The 19,637-nt window shown below is 32.2% G+C and overlaps 1 long non-coding RNA gene across 1 annotated transcript; it reads left to right on the top strand.

The window, feature by feature from the left end:
- Nucleotides 1-5,760: 5,760 nt before the first annotated feature.
- LOC143084377 (uncharacterized) lies at nt 5,761-12,127 on the top strand. Its single transcript, XR_012981038.1, has 3 exons — nt 5,761-5,892; nt 9,903-10,151; nt 11,930-12,127. It is a non-coding gene; the product is annotated as an uncharacterized LOC143084377 (long non-coding RNA).
- The last annotated feature ends 7,510 nt before the right edge of the window (nt 12,128-19,637 follow it).

The raw sequence follows: 19,637 nt of genomic DNA on the forward strand, positions 1-19,637 counted from the left end.
ATTTTTAAACACACGTTTTAAAACTACCAACACAACTACAAAATGTATAAAAAGTGGTGAATTAGAGAGGACTGACCTGTCTTTGAACAAGGTGCTTTAGTTAATATATGAGCTAGTTAAACGGGATATCACGTATGAAGAACCAGTTACAAATCGTTCGATCGAACTACAAACAGGTTGGAAACGGTATCCTTGTAAGGTGAACAGATAATTGTATTCGTTGTAAACTGGATATAAAACAGACTGCGATTGGAATAACGAGGAAATTGACGTAACAAGAATTGTTTTGAACAATCTTGGGTGAATTTACTTAACGTTATTGTCCTGGGAAAGCTTAACGTTCTAGCCAAACAACATTCCTTATTACGTAAGTAATTTCGGACGTATTTGGAATTAGTCTTTGGTTAACTAGGGTTTAAATATTATGGGCCGTTTTTTGTCGCATTGTCACATTCATTTAACATGTCATCTCAGAAGCTTTAGATTTATTATATCTTCTGTAAGGAGCAATATGTATAAAAGGGTGATACATTTAATAGTTAAGCCTAATATACAGCTTTGATTTATATCTGTTACATTCCAGGCATAGATTACCTTAGCCGTATTTGGCACAACTTTTTGGAATTTTGGATCCTCAATGCTCTTCAACTTTGTACTTGTTTGGCTTTATAAATATTTTGATATGAGCGTCACTGATGAGTCTTATGTAGACGAAACGCGCGTCTGGCGTACTAAATTATAATCCTGGTACCTTTGATAACTATTTACACCACTGGGTCGATGCCACTGCTGGTGGACGTTTCGTCCCCGAGGGTATCACCAGCCCAGTAGTCAACACTTCGGTGTTGACATGAATATCAATAATGTGGTCATTTTTATAAATTTCCTGTTTACCAAACTTTGAAATTTTTGAAAAACTAAGGATTTTCTTATTCCAGGCATAGATTACCTTAGCCGTATTTGGCACAACTTTTTGGAATTTTGGATCCTCAATGCTCTTCAACTTTGTACTTGTTTGGCTTTATAAATATTTTGATATGAGCGTCACTGATGAGTCTTATGTAGACGAAACGCGCGTCTGGCGTACTAAATTATAATCCTGGTACCTTTGATAACTAACTACATATATATCTGGACATATGATTATGTTTTGTAAGTGTAACACACAATCCTAGTTTTAAGCTGAATGATAGGAAATATTTTGAGACAGTTGGTTCAATTGCTATCAAAATAAACTGAAATGTCTGATTTTTTAGGAATGGTAGATCTTCTATTTTATGCAGAAAAGTATTGCAGTACAATTGATTATGACAAACATCAATACATGCGTTTTTTTTTATCGAATGGAACTTTTTCTGCCTTTACTGTTATGAAAATCAACTATAACATAAAGTTTGTTCCATTTTAAATACTTTTTAAAGTGTCTCCAAATCATGTCAAGAAAATATTTAATTCCAGTCGGTTTCGACCCGTTTTTGTTTGATTATATTCTGCGTCGGTCACACAACGTGCAGCCTGTACCTACTGTCGGAGTCAATTATATATGTCAACTGAATCATTCATTCGACTTAATTACGTGCGAATTTCTGACTTGGTTTTATTTATATTATTTTGGATTTTCAAATTGAAACAAGTTGAGACATTTACTTTCAAGAATTTATGTTTTGTGAGTGCACAAGATTGACTGTAAAATTCAGAGTTATGTTTCGTTTGTCGTATAAATGTATATGTACTTTACGTTATGAATGTGATCTATTTTTCAAATATTTATGCATTTTATACTTGTTTAATAAGATTATTTCTGCTGAAGCCATAACCAGCCTCTAACATCCACCGATGGTCAGTTTGACTGATCTACCACTTCCGAATCTATACATAGACTCAAATTAGTATTTTAATGTATAATTATTAAACAATGTAAAAATGCGTTAGGTGTATTTATTTTGTCTAAGACGTATTTGGCAGAAGTTTTGAGCGTGGTTTTGTTGTAATTCAAATATTGGCAGTGAAAAAGCACAAATTATCATAACTATCAGACACATGCTTAGTTTCAAAAGTCATCTTTTGATATTTCTATCACATGTATAATTCAATTAAAATGTGCTTTTTGTGTGATTATTTCATTTTAAAAATCCTTAACTGTGACTGCTATATACAAAGAGAGCACCTGTTATGAGGATAACACCATTAACATTTTCAAATTATATTGTTTTGGAGTTTTTTTCTAGAAAAAAATGTAATTTCGTCATTCAAGTTAGACTGATGTAGTGCATGCTATTACTATTAAATGGATAAGTGTTGAAGATTTATACATACATGTAGGAAGATACTTATATTGTGACGATTGATAACACTTTAAAGATTAGTAGCGTGTAAAGTACCGACAAGTGGTGGTAGACGTGTTTACCACAGGGAAGTAGTTCTTGTTAGAATATTTGTCCGGAAAACGTACTCAAGGAATCTTTGGGTTTATATACAAAAATATTTCAGATGAAGATGAAGATGATTGATGCATATTTTTATTTTAATGAACGTATCTGAAACTGAGCTTGTTTTTGAATAAAACAAAATTGTACACAATAAACAAATCCTATGTTCGCCAAAAGGGTTTACAAAACAACACAAATAATAAAAGGAAAATACTAAATTTGATTGAAAATGTATCTATAAATATTTCAGGTAACAGATATTTATAGATAAATGCTTTCAATGTTTCCTTTTTTTAATATTGTTATTTTGTAGAATTTGTAGCGTTTGTATATTTTTGACTGCATTTTGAAAGTCCAGTTTGACTTTAAGATAAAAAAAAAAAAAAAAAAATATATGGGGGCCTTACAAGTTTTGAAACACTCTAATGACTGCTATGCAGTGTTTGAGCTGTCATCCTTGTCTTTCAGATCAACTCTTTTCTCAAACTATTGGTTTTCAATACAATTAAGATAGCATGAATAGATAAATGAAGCAGTATTTTGATCACTAGAATCTCGAATGCGTTGGAAGGATACGGACATCTATATCCAAATGTATGTTCTTTTGAGGCTGTTTGTTTGTTTATGATATCAAACATGAGTAAAATTAACTTCATTAAACAATGCGCTTCCAGATAATGTATTCATAAAATAAAATAATGTGAATGTCACGGCACATCCGGACTGTGTAAAACATAAGAATAAAAATACTTTAATAATCAAATTTTGGACCCTTGCGGGTTTTCAATTTCATACAATGATTACAATGATTTGTGTTATAACAATGAAATAATAAAAAAAGATGCATCACAATAGAACACTGAACAGTTATTGCATGTACATGGAATAGAAAGTAATATGTTAGATAATTAATTAATGTAAGGATTATTCCCCTTTAAACAGATATGGTGATGGTGTTTAGAGCTGCATAAAAATGAAATGCAACCTCAACTGCATTACCTGTGAAGTTTGTATTGGTATGTGTATACAAATTAATCTAAAATGTTTTTTGTACATGTACATATATATGTAGCTAAATCACTACTGGTCAACAAACGGACAACCAAAATTAGTAAACCCTTTGCAGTATAGTCAGCTATGAAAGGACCAGTGATGGCAAATGTGCGCCAATGTACACTAGTAATTAGACGGCCTTATTTGTACAAAAGGATATCACGACCGACTTCAAGGAAGTACACTAAACGCTCGTATGACATGTTCCTTGCTGATCGCAGTGATTAATGTTTAACACCGTTTATCTATTTAAATAATCTGGGTTAGAGGTTTTATATGAAAAAAATAACACTGTATTAAGTGTGTACGAAAGAAGGGGATTTCAAACCAGTAACCTGCAGTCTGATTTAGTAATAGTTTATAACAATAGACTCTTTGATATAAATTTAAGCCACATCCAATATACTTAATATACAAAACGGAAAAATCCTCAATTGTGTACCACCCTAAATAAATAAATAATTATTTATGTCAATGAAAATACACTGTTCCCCCTTGTGTTATGGTCAGTTACTTACATAAACAGGTTGAATAGGGACATACACGCAAAAAGATAAGCATAAGTGTATATTTTTTTATTTCGATATTATAAGAAAATAAACCCCGTTCTCACTTTTTAAGGTTGTCAATCTATTTAAATATAGAAATGTGTTGCAACTGGGGAAACTTTTTTTTCGATATGTTACTTTTAAATTTCATTAACATTCGATTGTAGCCAATCACAGCCATGTAATTAATGGAAATGGCATTCAAATAATATAACTTTAAATTTAACGTAAATCACATAAATGTACTAGGATAAATACGGTTATAGGGTATTTATAAAATTGATTATGTAGGATGAACAGGCATGTGTAAATAATTCTCATGTTGCCAATGAATGCAATTAACAAATTGTTCTCATCAAAATTAAAAATTAAAGATTTTCACACGAATGTGCTTCAAAGTGCAAAAAATCAACAAAGTTTTGAGACTGAATCTGGCGAATAAGTCGAAAGAAAAACGTCCAATGTGGCATACAAAGTACATGTATAGCAAATACAATTGTTTCAAAAAGTAGTGTAATTAAACAAAATAAAATGTTTACATTTTTAGGGGGACTAAACTTGTATCTACACCTCTAGCATGGTACAAGGAATAACAATAAGTGTCCAATAGCTATCAAAGGTGCCAGTCTTATAATTTTTGAATACGCCAGACGCACATTTCGTCTACATAAGACTTATCAGTGATGTTGAGATGACAAGAGTTAGAAAGCCAAACAAGTTCAAAGTTGAAGAGAATTAATGACCTAGAATTCCAAAACAATGTGCCAAATACCGCTAAGGTACTATATTCCTTGGATAGGAAAATCCTTAGTATTTCGAATAAGTCATACTATGAAACAGTAAATATATGAAATGTTTATATAATTGATATTTGGTAAAACCAAAATGCTGATATCTGGGCTGGTGATACCCTCGGGCACGAAACGTCCACTAGTAGAGTAATCGACTAATTGATGTGAATAGTTATCAAAGGTACAAAGCATATAATTTGATGTACCAGAAACAGGTTTCGGGCGTCACTGATAAGATTTTTGTAGACGAAACGCGCGTCTGTCGTAAATACAAAATTTCATCCTGGTATCTATAATGAGTTTATTCGTCTACAAGACTCATCAGGAACACTTAGATCAAAACAGTAAGAAAGCCAAACAAGTACAAAATATGATAGCATTGATGTCCCAAAACTTCAAAAAGTTGTGCTTAATACGGCTATGGTTATCTATGTCTGGGATGAGAAAATGCTAAGTATTTCGATAATTTAAAGTATGATTAACTAATCAGATCTTTAGACAATTCTTAATGTGGCTAGCACTGTGACTTTGAGATGAAGATATGCAATCAAAGCGATGTGTCTGCTTTTGTGGGTTTTTTTGTTTTTTTTTTGTTTTTTTTTTTTTTGTTGTTGCTGTGAATGAATTGATTTTGTGTAATGAATGCATACCCTATATCCTTTGTGTTTATTTTTCTGTTTCAGCAAGACATCTATCACAAATATGGTATAAATGATTTGGTTTTCTTACTTTGCATCTATAAAAAAAATGAAAGTAACCAGGGTTTTAGTAGTTTGATAACACACGCTTGTGCATGCCTAATGTTTACTTTTAAATCTTAAATGCTCGAATATAAACATTTTGTAGATGAGAGATATTACACATCAAATGATTCTACAATTATTATAAACGTAAGAGGGAAGTTAAGCTATAGCATAGTTTTCCCCGGAAAACTGTACTTGAAGGGATATTACTTATACGTATGTTTAAATGGAATGAAAAATCTAGCAAACGTAAAGTTTATACAAAGGATGAAATTTTATATATATTGTATGTTGTTCTTCTTTGTTAGAGGTGACGATGTAACAGTAGGTAAGTTATTTTGAGTAGAATTGCACAATGTTGTGTTTTTAATGCAACTTTTTATGTTCGATTTACTATATCATTGTCATCTGATAAGTTATAAACAAAGATGATTTACTATAAGAAAAAAAATCATTGAGCTGCTGCTAAAATATAATGTTGCTCATATTACAAATAAGGGAAAACAATATAGATATCTGATTTCGTTATGTTATGTTTATTTGTACGCGCAACATATTATTATGTATTACTAGCGTAGACTATAAGTTAGAAATAGGGTATCAGATGTAGTTATCATGTTTACTAAACAATTGCACAAATAAAATTTTGTTATCGTTTCCATGATTTTCAATAAGTGCTTTACATGTAAATGTCTCTTTAAGGATCATTTAAAGTAAATAATGTTTTAGCCAAATATGAGTTAAATTGGATGGATACAACCGGTAGTATTCAGAAGGGTGTACTCGCATTTTGACGTCATCTTGTGTGAAGTAAAGCATAACAATCATGATATAGTAGACATATATGCACTTATGTGTAGTCAAAAAATAGGAAGACAGGCTCGTTCTTGTCCTAATAAAGCTGTGTTGCAAGAGGTCAACTTGGTTACATGTATGTAATTCACCGAAAATACGAGGACAGAAAAGCGTTGCATGTAATTTTTTCAAAGCAACAATAAGGAAAATGAAAACAAATAAGCAAGGATTCTATTCTAATTTACAGGAACCAAAATTTGTAAAAATGCCAAGCAAATTGGAGACGGTTGTTTTCTTAGATGGAGGCTAAATTCTTTTGGTTATGATGAACAACCCTTGTCTTAGTTCAAAATAATATAAATGTTATAAAGGACAGAAATGATTTGCAGAATGTTATATATATAGAAATAAAATTGAAATAAAGTCATGATCCTATTACTAATGTTTTGCAAAATACTTGTTTCTTAGGACTGTGTGAATATTTCAAGATATCAAGTGGACGATACCAGACTATCACAAAAAAACAAAATAAATACGCAAAAGGCTGCAAAAACCAATATAGAAACGGCCCAGGCCATTTGAAAATTTCCAACAATCTATGGCTTCCATGAATTATTTCGATTCTAATAGGACAAATACGGTCATTCAAATACTGAAGCGAGAGTTGGTTTTGTGTGTGTTTGGATGATCTTTTTTACTCTCTGCCGTTAGATAAAGCTCAAATATCTTAATAAATCCGCAGCTTGCATGGGTCATTTCGTGAATAACAGCTAGAAATTAATTCTTCTTATTCTCAAACCCAACATTTGTCATTTTTAATTTACATGATTTTCTCGTAAGCTTCCGTCAAATCCAAAGTTGACATTTCGTAACTAAGGAGCCGCCATGTAGACTTGCTGAAATTAGTAAATTCGCAAATAATGCAATAGAATAGAAAATAAAACAAAATCTACCTCAAAAATCAGTTGTAATTCAATATCATACGAATTTCGACGATTCACTTAACAGAAAACATTCAACTTTAGCGGTTTCATTTGTATGACGACATGTTTTGAAATGACTTAAATGCGCCAAAAATTTAATAGACGTTCGCGGAATTTTATTTTATTTTTATTTTGTTGATTTCTCCGAGCTCTTGTGCATTAGTTCTTTTTATTATGCATCCGAATAAGAATTACAGTTATTTTGTCTTTTTTCAATTGGATATAGGAAGATGTGGTGTAAGTGCCAATGAGACAACTCTCCATCCAAATAACAATTTAAAAAAAAAGGTAAACCATTATAGGTCAATGTACGGCCTTAAACAATGAACCTTGGCTCACACCGTGCAGCAAGCTATAAAGGGCCCCAAAATTACTAGTGTAAAACCATTCAAACGGGAAAACCAACGGTCTAATAGCACTTTTTAAAACAATAAAATCGGCAAAGGGTCTGCAAATAGGTTCCAATACATGTCGATTTACGTGGGAAGTATACTGTAACAGCCATTAATATGCATATCTCTGAGTCTGCGCTCAGTATAGATATATCGAGAATTTTTTTACAGTATTGTTTACAAAGCGAAAGAAGCACGTCATATTAGAATGATATGTTAAAAACGTTTTCATATTTTTTATGAAAGACGTTTTAAAGTATCCTCAAGTGTAACACCATATATACGATACAATGTGATTACTATTGTTGAACGCACACCGTCATATGTCGAGTGCACCGACGATTTTTGCAATGCAAAAACAAAAAATTGTGCAGAATTTGGTAGATTTGAAACAATTTATTAAATCATAAGATTTCTAAAATACTGCTGTCGGATCGTTTGTTTGTTCAATGTTCTTTCATTGTTTATTTGTTAAGTTTCAACCCTCCCCAAACCGCCAAGGGTTACTGGGGAATATGTATATAGTAATTGCAGTTCTTCGTCCGATCTTCAGTTAAACATTTTTCAAAGAGGGTCGTTCGTTTGACAATGCAGGATATAAAAGTACGCAGCTACGTCTGGACAGAATGAGGACGTTAAATCCAATGCCTCGTGTACAGATTTTTATCAAACACTTGCAACAATTCTGACCCTACCTACAGGCCATATTACATTGTATTAATTGATAATTTGTTCTCGACCTCAATATGCATGAACTATTTGCAACTGGACCTTTAGCAAACATTTATTATGTTCTTATTGATATAGTGTAAACTCGTTGATTTTCGTATAAATTCGCGATTAGAAAATGAAATGGGCATCAAATATGCAACACCCGAGTTGCAACTCTAATTTGATTATCAATGTATCAATATAACTAATTTAAATGTATTAGAAGTATCAAATTTTTATCATAAAATATTCATAAAAAAAAGTAAAATCATTTGGTTTTTTTATTTTGGTAGGGGTTCCTGTACCCATCATAATTCGACTGGACTACAGCATAAGCGAAAAGAAAGCAGATTTTAGTTTGATCATCAATCATATCAATGTAAAACAACTTCAATATCTATAGCATCACCTTTGTATTAAATTTAAATCCTTTTTGGGACCACAATTTTCAAAGCACAGTATAGTAAATTGAATGCACCTTTTGCTAGTATAGAAATCATTGCATTATTAACCAGCAATTCAATGTTAAGAGTTAGCTACAAAGAAAATTAGTCACTCTATGAAATATCCCATGTAATATAAATGCAGACGCTGCGAGTAACTTTGTGTTAGATTTATCCCTTAAATGTACATTTGTACTATGTATAAACAATACCTCCCGTTTCGTACGATTCGTCAAGTTACGCTTTCGTATGTTCGTTCACCAATATCCTGGGCATCTCTACAATACCTGATCGAATGAGACAGTTTGCAAGGAAAATCCTATAACTTTTTTTTAGGATGTACGATAGACATTTAGAAAATCATTTTAACAGAAGTTAAATATTACGTTAAACGCATTTGTGTTAGACGATAGAACATGTTTTAAATTGAAATATCTTCTTTTGCTAGAATATTTACAATTTTTTGGTACTTGTGAGGTATACGCCAGATATTTAAGTCAGATATAAACTGTGTCCTTGTTATTAATTTGTAAGTGTAAAAGTAACATATGATTAAAAATATGAAAATCACAATTAAGCAACACGTGATTGTTTGCATCAAATATCAAGTAGATTCTGAATTACATCAATTATTTAAATCCTATTCATTGAAGAGAAGATTAATATGTCATGTTCAAATCTAGTAATAATGCATAAAATGGAAAAACACGGCTACTGCACATAATTTGTTTTCTATACCAATCTTTATCATGTTTATCAAACTTTTAGTGATGTTAAGAATAAAATACAATCTGAAACATACAACTATGGCCAAATTAGAAGGACAAAAAAGGACAAATACGGCATGGCGTTGTCAGTTTGTTTTCTATCTATGAGTTTGACTCTCCCTCTGTTATCTTGTGTCCCTCTTTTATAGAATATTAAAAGAATTAGAATGAAAAGTATGTAGCCATATTTTCTATTTTATACAAATCAATGTTGTAACACGGTTCTGAAATGAGTCATATATTTCAGATGAAAAGACCAATGGAGATATAACAGTTACATGTTCGAATGAAAATAGACTTCCATACTGCCAATGGCAACGTGCGTCATCTACTGGTCAATTTGAAGATCTTACAGACAGAGAGAATGACAAATATAAAAACAGAGGAAAAACGATAATGACTATTAAATCGTTTAACTTTGCTGATCGTGGATCATACCGGTGTAAATGTTATGACAGGACAAGACAATATCAATACAGCTCTAGTATGACAATAGGTAATATTTTGCAATAATGTATTAAAGAACTAACAGTATATTTTAAAAGTCCTTTGAGCATTTTATATTTTGCAACCGGTAACCATAGAGACCCCTCAGAGAGTAAGTGCGAGTGATAGTAACGCAAGCCATGTCTAGGTAATGACGTGTACATTGAATGGAACCTTGCAAAACGGATTAGATCAAAGCACATCGTTAATGTATTTCTTTAACATGAGTAGGCATTATATTCGTGATTATTTTTGTCCGAGCTAAAGTGAGGGCTAAAATAACACGAATATAATGCCTACCCATGTTGAAACGACAATAAAGTATAGCTAGTATCAATTATTGCGATTCTGATGAGGACAATATTTTGCCCTAGCGATAGTGAGCACCTATATGGTTATATGTGTCCGATGTGTATAAGTGTGGAGGGTTTGTGTAGGCACTTCCATGGACACCCCCCCCCCCCCCATTTTGTTTGTAAACAAGCAAGCGACTGGCAACGTGATTTTTCAAAGGGAGGAGTTGTGAACAGCTAGCATAAACGGTTGTATCTAGGTCAAATATGTCAATTTTGCATCGCAACACATTACAGTCATGATTAATGAACTAGTAACAACATGTACATCATTTAAGAGTTTAAAAGTGTTTAAAGTTAAATAGAAATATAGTGAATACATGCCAATTTGATAAAATTCATTATTCTGCAGTAGTCAATATACGCATGTTCAAACAAATTCTATTTGATTTAGAGAATGAGTTTCTTCACAAAGCGAAAGAAGCGCGTTATATTAGAATAGTTAATTATACGACTCAGTTTATACTTACTTATTAAATTGTTGTGGTATTAATTAGTTATCACAGTAAGAAAACTTTGTACCAGAACTACATGTTCTAAACTAATTTACAATGAGGTATATAGAAAAATAAATATCGTGTCGATAATATCGATAAATAACACACTACTGGTATTTACTAAGTGAAGTTTAATTTTCCTTTTCAACCACTTTTAGGGGTACCGAGACGAATGCAAAAAAATAATAGGTTTAATATTTTTAAGAAATAACATATTTGTGAATTTCGCGCGTTAAAACTTTAAAACAAAATTTAAACCAAGACTCGTGCATGTTTCATTCATTACAGTTTTGAAACTTTAGCCCTCTTATAGAAAACGATTAACACCAAACTCATTATAATTTTAACCATGAAAGAGAAGGAAGACTGGTATATCAGCTTCCACTCAATCTTCTTGTGATACTAAGGCAAATGTTATTGGTTAGTTTTTTGAATTTTCGGTATTATCTTCCCTTATCTTATTCTATGTATTGCTGCTTTCCTTGATAATAGTGTATTTCTCAAATGATCAGTGTATGTCTCAGTACAAAAGCGCTATCACAGGTGGAGCAGGATATCATGATAGTATTGTCTCTTTACTTTGTCTTGTACATTCTGTTTACAAGTTTGGCATTATATTTAGTAACAAGGCACATTGATCCTCTCGAAATCTAATAGTTTTCTTCTGCTTTGTCGTTTAATTACATTATATTTAAATTTTTCTCAATTTACACTAATTAGAACTGCAAGAAATGTGTCAGGTGTTGAAAAGAGACATCGATTTGACAAGTTAAGAGTAGGGTGTCGACTTGAAAGGGCTGAAACAGACTCAATACAAAGACATGTACAGCGATATCAGAGTGAACTATAATTTGAGAACGGGACATCAATTTTAGACCGGGTGTCGATTTGAGCATAAAAAAAACCAACCTAACCATTCATGATTGGTTTGTTTTTAGATATAGCAGATATACGAACAGACTATCGTTTCTACTGTGGACAACCTGGAAGAGATTATAGATGGAAAAGAAAAGAAGGCTCCCGATATAATCAAATTAAAACAAACAATGACTACACCATAAAGTCTGATATACTTACCCTATCGTACGTTTGGTTGGGTCAAAAAGGTATATACAGGTGTTCATATCAAAATAATGGATGGCATGATGTGGATTTCTATTTAGTTGTAAAAGGTAAATCAACGACATTGATTAACAATTTATATTTTAGCGTACAACAGACATTGAATATTAATCTTAGGATTTTGATAAAAAAAAATATAAAATGAAAGATTTTTCTATGTTAGTGTCGTTGTTTTGATACGAATAATTTATAAATTCCTGTCGATCGAAATGCTATTCTGCATTTAACTTCATCAGGAACGCTCAAAGCTAAATGTTTTAAATAAAAAGAATTATAAGAATAAGTTACATGGCAAAACTTTGTCAATATAATGAAATTATAAATACCAGTTGTACAAGTAAAGGGTTGACCAACAATTATTTATTTATTGTATGTGTCATATCTAATTTATCAATACACAAGTAGTGAAATTTTCAATTTCGACATGTTAAAGATGACCTCTCGACATAAAGTGTCCCAATTATATTAACTTTTATATTTATCAATGAAATCAGCTTAATCGTAAAAGGCTTGAATACCGTTACTATTCTAGCTAATTCATGGCCAGCTTTTTATATTACATTGTAGATGATCAAGTTTTGGTTGAGAGAGAGCAATATACAAAAACAAATGAATATATCTGGAGGTCAATCAACAAAGTGTTTTCAACAATACAGTTTAATGGAACACACCTTAAATCGTCCAAAGTTATCAACTACGACTTCTAGTTCTACTTAATCATGTCCTATTAGCACAACAACGTTAACACACACATATATATATACTTAAGTCTCACTACATTAAATCAGCTTGGTACTCAAAAAAGATGGGCAAAAGATACCAGAGGGAGAGTCAAACTCATAGATTAAAATAAACTGACAACGCCATGCCTAAAAAGTGAAAAGACAAACAGACAAATAATTGTACACTAAACAAAACATAGAAAACTACAGACTGAAAAACACGAGACCCACCCAAAACCGGGGGTGATCACAGGTGCTCCGAAAGGGTACACAGATCCTGCTCAACATGTGGCCCCCATCATGTTACTTATGTTATTACAAATTCAGTAAATAATCTAAGTCGGTGGGTCACATTCGTGAAAAGAGAAGAGTATTGTAGTTACGACATCAGGAACATTTCCGATATCATCTGTGAAACGGTTATTCCATAACGGTCAACTAACTCGTGATAGCGTCCGTAAAATTTACGAAGGGATAATTTCAACTGCACTATTTAGAACTTTTGATTCAGTTGCTTCCTTGTGAGCAGCAACCCTTTATCACGGAAATCATGATAGGAAATACAAGCCGGAATACCGTATCTATTGGTAGATCCAAACTTATCATGCAGGCGCTGCTGGAATTTGGCTACATAGAAATGGAAAGTTCACAATTAGGCAGCTGCAATTATCTCTTTTGTAGTAAAGTTTGTTTTTAAACCGACCTTCATTGTCAATTTCTAGATATAAGTCAAGATATGAGGCAGACTGTATCTGTAGTATCCCTTATCTCTAGTTCGATAGGATTGATTCGTTCAACATAGTCACCACATTTTGTATTAATTAATGAGAAAACATTATCTATATAACGGGACGTACAGTAAAAGGATATTGCTAACTTTTTATCTTTCTTCCTAAGAAGTCCCTGTATGAAGTCAGCCTCATAATGATAAAGAAAAAAGTCGATAAGAAGAGATGAACAATTGGTTCCTATTGGAATTCGGACAGGTGTTGAAAAGCACGTCCTCCACACGTAACAAATATGTTGTCAATCAAAATAAATAAAAATTGATAATGTCAGTTTCAGAGGTTGTTTGTTTGAATCAGAGTGATTCTTTACAAAGCAGGAGAGAGTCTTAGATTGTATGTACTCTAATAGATGTTTGATATTTTTTTGTATCCACATCTGATTCACGCTACCTCTATCTAGAATAGGCAGTTTCACAATAACTTTGAAGACCTGCTTTGATTGTTGATAAAATAGATGTTAATCGTTTAGAAAGCGGTTTTGTGGAGCACTTGGAAGACCCAGCAATATACCGTTGTTTGTGAGGACACTTATGTAATATAGGTATCCAGGACAGTGATAGAAGATCTAGTTATACATCTTTGGTTGAAATTCCAAATGAAAATAGAACAGACCTATGATTATCCAGGATTTCCTCTTTGCTTAGTGTCGTGAGGCTATATGTTTAGTTTCCAAGTCAATTGTTAATACCTGATTTATTTATCAAGCAGTTTATGTAATGAGATTTAAATACAAAAACGATGTTTCTGCGGACCCCGTCGGAATGAGTATCTACGTCTTCTCCCTCGTGTTTAGCCTGTCTGCAAATAGGCATTCGAATCGATGTGTGTTTTTAAAATAACATCCTTCATCCTACATTTTAGGTTTTTTTTTTAGATCTAACATTACCAATGGTATATATTCCAAGGTCTATCTATGTTGCAGTGGTCGGGATTGATATTCGTTTGAAGTGTACGTTTGGTCAAACGTTACCAAAGACCACAAAAGTGCGATGGATGAAATTGAACACTAGACAACATCAAAATAGTCTAGGTTCAGATGCTCAGAAATATGAGGGAGGATCAATGAAAAGTCTAAGTCTTGAAATATTAAGTGTAACTGAGAGTGATTCTGGTGAATACAGGTGTGTTGGTTGGAACGAAAATGGTAAAAACAAATTTGTGGATATGCAGCTAATGGTTGGATGTAAGTAAAAAATAATTGATTATGGCACATCATAAAATAATCATTGTATTTCATAGCCACTGAATTTATTTATAATACAACTACTTATATGCTGATCAATTTTGAGGTAATTCTGTCGTCACTTTTTCTCGTCATTAATTGTTCAGATTTTATCAATGTTCTTTGAGTGTTTAGCATTGTATATTAAGACAAGTTAGTGTCCTTAATTGGCCATTCATATAGATTATCGTTTATTTATCTAATTTTTTAGCAATTTTTTCTGGAGGCAAAAACCAAGTTAGTTGTATGCCATGCACATTATTTAAGTGGGATTATTAAACAATGAGTCGTTTAATCAGATTAGTTATTTTGAAATCGATAAGGTATTCACATATCTAAGCGTAAAACAGCTACATACAATAACTCTAGTCGTCATTACAATGTAATATACAGAAAAATGCTTTGCATGTTAGCATTTCGAATTGATATGAAATAATCTTATCTAAACTAAACCTTACATCTCTCCGTGCCAGAGGTCGCATAAGGCCTCTACGCTGACGTTCCATCCCTTTCTATCTTGTGCCACTGTTCTTGTCACATTCAAACTTTTTTGGTTCCTTCCTCTCTGTTGTTCTTCTCCATGCATTTGTTGGCCTAATCTAATTTTCTTTCCTTCCAGGGCCCATTGTAGTGCTACATAACTGTTGGTGTCTCTTTTACGCCTTAGTATGTGTCCTATCCATGTCCACCGTCTTCTTCTGATTTGATAACTAATGTGTCTGGTCTTAGCAATTTTAATTGATGTTTTACTTTTCCATCTTATTTTAGGACCTTTCTTATTAATTGGTACTGTACAGTATTAAGTTTCTTTTTTTCAAGGTTTGTGAGTTCCCATGTTTAAACATCCATACAATAGTACAGGTCTAATGAATGATTTATATATATATGTAATTTTTTTCTGCCAATTCCTCTAGCATCACATGTATTTCTTAGGCGATGTAATGCCCCTCTTGCTCTCTGAATTTTGGTCTTGGTGTAACACAACGTATTATACTTTAATTTTATTCTGTTTAAAATAAATCTTTTAAAGTTGAATTTCATATTTAAAACTTGTGATAAAGAGATTACGTCCCTTGGTATGTTAAAGCTGTCAAAGAGCGAGCTCCGTTAAAATTGAAATTATATTTAAAGGCAACAATAGTGTCGCAAACAATTGACCAGTTGTTTAAAGAACTCAATCAAGAGCAGATTCAGCAGTTTATTCAAAGTTTAGTTTGAATTAAATCGCCAGAAATTGAGGGCCAAGTTGAAACTCGTGATGTAAACAATGTAAACCATGTGAACAAAGCAAATATGGCGCTTATTCTAATCCGCTAACGGGAAAAAATAGTCAAACAGATGATGACAATGTTAAAAACAATGATAAAAACTACAGTTACAATCACATTAGTCAAGACCAAATAAATTCAGCAAAAAACTCATAATCTAGTGATCGAGTGAAATCCTTCTTTCTACTTGAAGAAAATGTACACGGCACGCCCAAACTTACCCGATCTTTATGGCTCAAGAACGTCGAAATCTATAAAGCCATTTCTCTCAAAGTCCATGCTGGGTGTATAAAAGGTATCCAAAGAATCAGAAGCATATAAAGAATATATATATATTGATAATGAGGAAGACAGACTGTCATTGCTGATTCAAGTTGCAGGCAGATTACCTTGCATCCGGAAAATCCTCGTAGTCCCTCTTATATCCAACCAGATACCATACGAATAAAAGTTTAAAATGTTCCCTTGTCAGCGGACGACGAGCACAGGTACCTATACATAGTGATGTTAGTGATAAAACTGTCAAAATGAAAAACACCAGTAAATCAGACGAAGATGGACAAACTATAAAAAGCACAACAAAAACTGTAAAGATTGCTGATAGTGATGTTCAAGAAAAAACAACCAAGTCTCAACAGTCCATTGACAAATTTGTTAAAACACCTTTATTTAAAACGTGTTGTTTTCCATTTTTTACATCACTGGGTCGATACCTCTGCGGGTGGACTATCAGTCCCCGAGGGTATCATCAGCTCAGTAGTCGGTGCTTCGGTACTGACATGATTTAACAAACTTTACTAAAATTGTCGGTTTATAAATTTTAAAATTATTATGAAACAAAGGTTTCAACTCCCTCAGGCAAAGTTGACTTTAGATGAATTTGGCTATTTATTTTAGGTATTTTTGACATAAAGCTCTTCAACGATTTTCGGTACTTATACATCTTTGGATTTCAAATGTTTGGCTTTGAGCGTTCCTGATGAAGGTAAATCCAGAAACGCGCTTCGGACGCAATAAATTATAAAACGTGTTGTTTTCCATTTTTTAGGACAGATAAGGCCAGGTACAAAAGCGAGATCACTGCCAACACCACCAAAAGACTTCATGACAAAAACAGTCACAACAGAATGTTGTTGTTGTTATTGGTTTTGGTAGGCGGCTTACTTGTGTAGTAATTGCGCCTTAAATTCATATAACATAACTATTATGTATACTTTCAGTCCTTAATTTATTTTAGTATAACGTTTTGGCGAGTAATTATATGAAACTTTGACGAACATGGTTAACTGAGCTACTAAGAAATAGATAAATGTAGAGAGAGAAAAAACACATAATAGAAGGAACATGTAATAGGAAAATGAAAAAAAAGCAAATGATAGTCCATAATGAAATGTACATTATTATTGTATATGATATCAAACTACCAAACCGACATATAGCAAAATGGTGAATTCCTATAACATACAAACAGTTTCTGTGTCTCTAGATTCTATTATTTGACTCATGAATAAAAACAACACTATTTTAGAATTGGCGAATTTTGTCATGGCTTTAATTTTTCAACAAAATCATAACAACAATTACATTTTCAAAAGGCCAAAGAATAAATCATTCAATGACAATATAATTAATGTTTTTCATTGATTCAGTAAAGGGCAACCAGTACTGAAGAGGTGACAACTGGGCTTCCAGCACCACAATACGATAAATTCCGCCATACACATTGCTTGTAATGTTCAGCTTTGTTAGATCATATCATCATCCATCAAATGTCAACATGTTTAAAAGCCATGACGATTGGTAAAGACTGCATACAAAATCTGTAATTATAAATCATAACGGCAGCAAACAAATATTTAATTGGGGTAGGTTGTGTTGGGTTTTTGTCCTTGCACCCGTCTACAGTTTGTTATAGAATGAAATAACATTACCGAAACAACTGGTTTTATATTGAAATTCCCGCTTATAAATGCACGAGATAATTGCGTATCGCTTATGAACAGAAAAATGTGTATTATACAACCGGTTTTGGTGTCGCTTGCAACAATCAAAACATAAAGAGGGACACAAATCCAAGTCTTATCAATTCAATAAATAAATTTAATTCATATTGATTAAATTTCATTATTGTATATGATATCAAACTACCAAACCGACATATAGCAAAATGGTGAATTCCTATGACATACATACATTGTCTGTGTCTCTAGACTCTATTATTTGACTCATGAATAAAAACAACTCTATTTAGAATTGGCGAATTTTGTCATGGCTTTAATTTTTCAACAAAATCATAACAACAATTAGATTTTCAAAAGGCCAAAGAATAAATCATTCAATGACAATATAATTAATGTTTTTCATTCATTCAGTAAAGGGCAACCAGTACTGAAGAGGTGACAACTGTGCCTCCAGCACCACAATACGATAAATTCCGCCAAAGTTAACAAAATTTGTTAACATCGCCAGATAAATTTATACAAATTAAAGCCAATGACAAATAATTTTCAACATTAAATTAAAATAGCAATTCAATTAAATGGTTACGTTAAATCAACGTAACAAATCAACTAAAATATTAACGTTAAATCAACGTAACACATCAACTAAATATTAACGTTAAATCAACGCGGTAACAAATCAACTAAATATTAACGTTAAATCAACGTAACAAATCAATTAAATATTCAGTATATAAGTAACTACAGAAATGTTCAAATTAAATACTTCAAATTAGACACTAAATCAAATGCATTTTTTTTTTAAAGGTTTGGTTGCACAAAGCAACAAGTAATTCAACAATATTTGTAAATTAAACCGATGAATGCAGTCTCAAATTAAATTCAGTATTATAACTCATCAGGATACAAAGTTCTTGATGAATTATCAATAAATAGATCAATTGCAGTTTGAATTGTATTGATGAAAATATCATTTCCTAAAAAAGAAAGATGAACACCATCAGCATCAAATAAGGCTTGATGTTTGTCTTCAAAATCCAAATGTATAATAGTTTTACAACATATTTTACTGATGAAAGATCTTACTCCTCTATTAATTCGACGTCTAGATTTTTCAATCTTTTCATTATTTAAAGCACCCCTGCAACTAAGACGAGGTAAAATAAAAGACCATATAATTAATGTATTCGGCATCGTGCATTTTAAATAACGAAAAGTACTTCTCATGTGAAACAACAAGTCACCATTACAACAATTAACTAAATCATTTCCACCACAATAAATAATTAAAATTGATGGGACTCCTCTCCAACTTAAAGTGTCATCAATCGTTCTGTCCACATTAAACCATTTCATTCCCGACAAACCAAGCCAAATGATGTTGTATCCCTTTTTGTCAAAGCCTAAATTAGTTCCAGTTGGTCTGTTTTCAGTATGGTCAGAAGCCCTTTTTGTAATGGAGGAGCCAATAATCCATATGTCTCTCATTGCTGAAAGATTATAATTAATTTATACGAATGTATCGTTTGAATGAAGAGGACCTCCATCGACCCATGTTTTTTA

Source organism: Mytilus galloprovincialis, chromosome 7 (assembly GCF_965363235.1).
Source record: "Mytilus galloprovincialis chromosome 7, xbMytGall1.hap1.1, whole genome shotgun sequence".
NCBI classification, from domain to species: Eukaryota; Metazoa; Mollusca; class Bivalvia; order Mytilida; family Mytilidae; genus Mytilus; species Mytilus galloprovincialis.